Source organism: Cicer arietinum, chromosome 4, assembly GCF_000331145.2.
Source record: "Cicer arietinum cultivar CDC Frontier isolate Library 1 chromosome 4, Cicar.CDCFrontier_v2.0, whole genome shotgun sequence".
Lineage (NCBI taxonomy): Eukaryota > Viridiplantae > Streptophyta > Magnoliopsida > Fabales > Fabaceae > Cicer > Cicer arietinum.
In genome coordinates this window covers 32,863,553-32,870,162 of record NC_021163.2, presented here as the reverse complement: position 1 = coordinate 32,870,162, position 6,610 = coordinate 32,863,553, and positions in this window count along the sequence as shown.

The window sequence follows — 6,610 nt, the reverse complement described above, 5'->3', positions numbered from 1 at the left end:
ATTGAACACATGTTCCAAGGTGTTAGAATATGTTGCTTGAATATCCTCTATAATATGAATAAACTGTTATTACTTATTGTCTTCTGTTCTTCAATTAATGAGACTTGTGATGAACACTTTCAGTTTTTAGGATGATGAACATGGTCACAAATGAATATATTTTAAAATTGTGTCTAAGCCTCACAAAAATTTATCTTATGATTAATACTCTATACAACACATATTAGTTCACTTAATAAAATAATAATTAATTAGATCTTTGTCGAATTATATTATTTATTTATTTATTTATTAAAACATCTTCATTAAATGCTTTTTGTAACACTCCAAATTTTATAATAAATATTTTCTTAATGAAATATAATTTTAAATAATTAATTTGATGTTAAAACTATTTTAGAATATATGTGGATAACTCTTGTGACTAACTTTCGTTATATGTGAGCTTTCTATGATACGCTAATTTTTTTTATATACTTGATTAAATAAGTGATATAAATAACAAGTATTATATTTTATTATTTTATATATTTTTCTATAAATAATAGTATTTTAGTGTAAATATTTAATAAAATAAGATTTTAGGCGACTCTACTTGTATATGTGTGTTCGCAGTTAATGTGATATTTTCTTATATGTTTGACTGATGTTAAGTATACACATAATTATATTTAATTATTTATAAATATATGTTATTTTAATTATTTATTTTACAAATAATTATCTTGATATATTAGTAATTTTAATATTGATTTTCTTTATTTTTTTATAGTTGCACATATTTATTTTTATTTAGTATGTATAAATTGTTGATGTTATATTTATTTATTTTATCATTTCAATTATTCTATAAAGATGGTATATTTTTATGTGATTATTTTGAAAGATGTTATAGTAATAATTATAGTTATTATTTTTAATATGAGAGTTTTGATTAAAATTAGATTTATCTATGTTAAGGATAGATAATAATATATTAAAATGAGTATTTTAGAGAGAAGTTTCTAGAAAAGTAAAATAAACTATTTATTTATTAAGGAATTTTAGAAATACTAGAAAATGAATTTTGGACCAGACGACTGTTTACACCCCTATTTTCTACTTCTGCATATCAATTTGGGCTATTATTGATTGGAATTTGGACTATTGCTGTTTGGACTTTTTCTGCCCTACACCTATGAATTGCTCATTACACCTTTATTCATGCATCAGACACAGACTAGACTCCCCTGTGTTGGGCGTTACAGTCTGTTTTTGTAAGACCCTTAATTTTTTAAATTCTAATTTATGCAATTTTAGGGTATTTTGTGTTGAAATGCTGAGGCATTTAGCCCAATTTTATTTTATTTTATGGATTAAGTATCAAAAACATATTTTGTTAGAGTTTGTAATATGTTTAACATTTGTATATATTTATATATATAGATATATTTTGAGACCCGATTAAAATTAATTGTTGAATGATAATTTAATTATATTACAAAGAATTTAATACCGGGTAGTTTCTTTAAAAATATCACTTGTTACAAAAAATTTAATTTATCTGTCAATTGAGTTGCAACGGGAATAGATATTTTTTTTTTCAAAAAGTAATTTGAGAAGTGATGTGTAATAATGTTTTTTAAAAATATCTATAAAGTTAGATATTTGTTTTGTTGATTTTAATATATATATATATATATATATATATATATATATATATATATATATGGATGAAAGAAATAAAAGGAAGGTAAACAGAAGAAGACATTTACCTGCTGCCTCGCGATATCCTTTCTTCTTTTTTCCATTCGAGAAGTGTCAAGAGGGAAAGTTACTCCTCTCCACACTACGGTGCTTGTGAGCTAACTTTTGAGGTGTCGACGTGAACGAGAGTTTTCGCCGTATTTGATCGCGGTAACGAAAACGGTTGAGAAAGGGATAACGAAGGTAAGGGCTCCTTCCAAATTTTTAGTTTGCATATAGGGACTCTATATGTGTGATTGATGGATGATTAATGTGTGATTGTGTGATAATTAATTTCGATGTGAATATATACATTTTGAGTGAAAATACAGTTTGTTACCTGTTATGAATTTATGGTTAATATTGATGTGTTTAAGGTGTGGTTATGTATGAATTTGTGGAGACTAAGTTTTGATGCGATTATGTGATTCAAAACTGATTTATGTGTGATTGAGGAGTGAATTTGGTGGAGATTAAATTTGATGTATTTGAGTTACGTAATGATTTATTTTCAAATAAATGAGTTTGAACTGAAGTTGAAATTTTGCAAAAAAAATTTAGAGTTGTTAAAGTTGTGAAAAAGTTCAAATTTTAACTAAGTTAAAGAGCTTGATCAAAAAGTTAGATTGAAATTAAAATGGATAGAGCTTAAATTGTTACTCTTTAATTACTTTTGGACTGAGTTTAAAAAGAAAAAGTTTAGAGTATTTTATTAATTCCAAATTTTGATGCTTTAATAGTCGAGTGTGTGTATGTGTGGTTTGGACAATATTTGTTTTATTTAGTTTTAACTAAATAAATGTAGATTATTTGATTTTAAAAGTTTGGTGTGTGAAAAAGATATAATTTTGGATAAATTTTAGTTGTGAACTAATTGTTATCAATATTTTTGTGTATGTAGTTAGCTCCTTGAGTCTCGAAAAGGAATCGAGACCGTTGGCACCGAGTTAGCGGTGGGGAGAACTCTGATATATTAATGTTGTTGGGATGATTAATTTTTGATGTGATTATGTATTCATAACTAATAATATGTGCGTTATGAATTTTATTAAAGAAAATATGTTTTGAGTATACTCTGTGATAAGTTTAATTATCATTGTCTCTTTTATTGATGATGAGTCATCGGGGTAGCTAATCCCTCCTACTCATGTAGTCAACTACTTAAGGAACTATAACTGCGGCCATTCAAATTCAAATATGGATAATTAAAGTATCTTTAATATGGTTCAGGAGTGCGAAGGCGGCGTCACAACTCATACTCCTTACTTCAAGTTAAAAACTCACTTAATTATACATTCACAAGAATTTATTTGTAATTTACAACTAGTTACAACAACATAAACATCAATATATAATCAATAATTCGATTGAAGAAATATAGAACTATTTGATTTTTAAATACTCTCGACTACTCTAACACTATACACTAATTCCCAAAAATTAGAACACTTGAAACACAAACAATTTCATATTTACATAATCATATACATGCATATAACTAATTCAATAATTGGCATCATGATGTAGAATATCCTCATAACAATCCAATAACTACAAATTTATCACAATTAAATTATTAATTAACTTTTATTTTAATCAATCTTTATCATTTAACAAAGATTAAAACAAAGATTTTTCAATTAGCAGGTAAAATAAGCAACAATTTTTAGTCAAAGTTAGTATAATAATCATAAAACTAACATAATTCTGGTAGTACATAAATCATTTTAGTGGTTAATCAATACTCTAACATTTTATTTCATTCATTTAAATTATTTTAAAAGGATCACTAATCTTTTAATACCATAAAATAATATTGCTTCATAATTTCAAACTTTTCCTTGGATTACTTCTTAATAAATATTACGATTTTTTTAACTACTTTTAAAATCAATAAGATTACTAAATTTCACCAATATCTTAACCACCAAAATACCTTTCAAGATATTTAAGCACTCTTAAAATAATTTTTTTTACAACCTATATTTTGAAATCAAATCAAATCATGTATATAAAATTAGATACAAAATTTTCTAATTCACCAAGACTCCTAAAATAGTTATACTCTTTTTTTTTTTCTTCTAATTTATAAAAACTATTTTTACAACAAATCTTTTACATTTTTTATAAAAAAAACAGCACATAGTAAAACTTGGCGTAAATTAATTTTCTCTTGTGTGACTAATCTAAATTTTAAATAATCTAAATTAATTTTCTCTTATTATTTTAAGAATCAACACAACTCCAACACAATCTAATTCTCTAAAATAAGTCAACAATAATTCCCACATAAAATATTTCCTTTTATAAAATAAATCAAATTTAATCCCTTCGCAATTCTTTGTTTCTAAAAGTCTAACTATAAAGTTTCAACCAACCTTGAATATTCAAGGATTACTATTACTAATAATATGAATTTTATACTATTTCAAAACCATGAAGAATATCCTAAATTGATTTCAAAAGCAATACAAAAATATTAAATCATTTAAATACAACCTTCAACACTTTCAAATGATTTAAAATTAAAATCCACGCTTTAAAATACTTTATTTTTATATTTTTTTCCTTCTCTTTCTCAATTAGTATATACTTTATCATGTGACCTTTTTTGTACCATTATAAATCACTACTGAGTTCTTAAAATCTAAAACTATAATATCAAGTTAAACTCTAATGAGTTAATATTATCTAAATAAATAATTTCAAACAAATATCCTAACACTATCACGACTCAATATTCACAGCCCCTCTAAACCAACGTAACAACAATATTTTCTTAAAAACAACACATAGTAAAATATGGTGTAAATTTTCAGCTATTTTAGGTAGTAAATAAAATCAGTAGTATAGAATTATTGTTACTTTATAAACAATAAAAGTTCAACTCAATTTAATTTTTTTTTAAAATAATAAAGAGTAATTCAAGCAAAAGCTATTTTTTTTTTCATTTTACAACATAAGTCAACTCTAACTCACATAATTTTTTTTTTAACTTCTAAGTTCTACCACCTCTGATATCCAAGAATAATTATTATTATTAATATGAGTTTTCTAATATTTCAAAATTACTGCTTACTTTCCAAATTGACTTCATTAGCAAACTCAAAACTTTAATAATCATGTAATGACCCTAAAGACAAGGTCTATCAATTGATAATTAGTATCACATCGATTAAATTCAAAATTTCAAATATATAGTAGCCCATCAATAGAAAAAATTATTTCTTACTATCCACTATAACAAAAAATCAAAGTTATAAATACAAATCCAATCAAAAGGTAATTAATTCAATCATGTCGACAATTCAAATTAACTTAACTTTTAAGAAATAATTTCCTATTATATTTAATCACTTACATAGAAACTTAGAATCCACAATGCAACACAAGTAGAGTAAGAAGATAATAAATAGTTAATTAGTAACTTCAAAAATATGTACAATTATACAAAAACATCCATCACATAACACAATAATATAACGAGAGAAAAACATGATTGTGGAAATAATTAATACACAAGAAAATACAATTGACACGACTGACATTTGACTCACATTCAATCGACACTCAACCCACTCGTCCTGATTGGACAGACCTGCTCTAATACCACTAATGTGACACCATAAACCCCAAAATAATATATATAATAATTTATATCATATTTCTATAAAATTTGCAGCGGATAAATAAAAATATGTTTCCAAGAAAATAAAAACTTTAATTTTTAATTTAGGATATCATGTTTCTCAAAAATCAAAAGGAACACTTTCACTTCTTTACTCCATAGTGCAATCTCAATAAGCTTGAATTAAGTATAATTACTTGATTTAATTCTAAAAACCTACTAGTACTTATATGGTTTTCATTCAAAAGTCGTTTCAAAATAAATAAGTAAAATACAAATTACAACCCTTATTCCCAAACTTGAACTTCAAGACTTATTAACCTGTAACAACTGCGATTTTGCAAACGTAGGGCCAAGCCAGTCAAACACAAACAACGAAGGAGGTGAGTTTCAAAATCACGTTAATAGTAAAATATAAGTAAGAAGAACATGCAACAATCATAATAGACCGTATCATAATCACATTATGATATATCAAAATATTTAAGTAAATAGTATCATATTATAACATCAAATTCACTCAAGTAAGATAATCATCTCATTATAATATGCATCAAATCATCTAAGAGTAATTATTATTACTTTTGAAACACATCAATCACCACAAAACAATCACAAGTAAATGCAATGCTATGCATGAGCTTAGACTCTACTTCACAATGTGGTACCATTCTAACTCTGAAGTACTTGGTTAGGAGGCTTGATACTATGCCACCATCCCGGTGGACGGACAATTCAAATTGGCCCTGTCCTCATAGATCCCCTCAACTCAACCCGAGACACATATACGCGACATTCGAGATAAACGTGTGTTGCGTGGTAGCTCCCGACATTTGGAGTGCGACCTCCAAGTCACCTAGGAATTCCTCACCAGAATACCTCCAAGGTCTAACAATCTTGCCTTAATGCTCGACAGCAGACCGCCACGATCAGGCTTATTCAGTTGTACTTCCCCAAAATCACTAGGCTTGTCAGTCCCTACCTATATGATGACAAAATAATCTCCACTTCATAAATTCTCAATATTTATTTTCTCCCCTCGTTGGCCTATGGTACTCCATTAAGACCTTCATCTCAAACACAAATTGGAATCACAATATTCTCATCACAATTTATAACATCACTATCATTAATCACACGTCATCACATACACTTATCACAATCTTATAACATCAATCTCATCAATCATACATCATCACATAGACTTATCACAAATTTATAACATCATTATTGTTAATTATACATCACCATAATCAC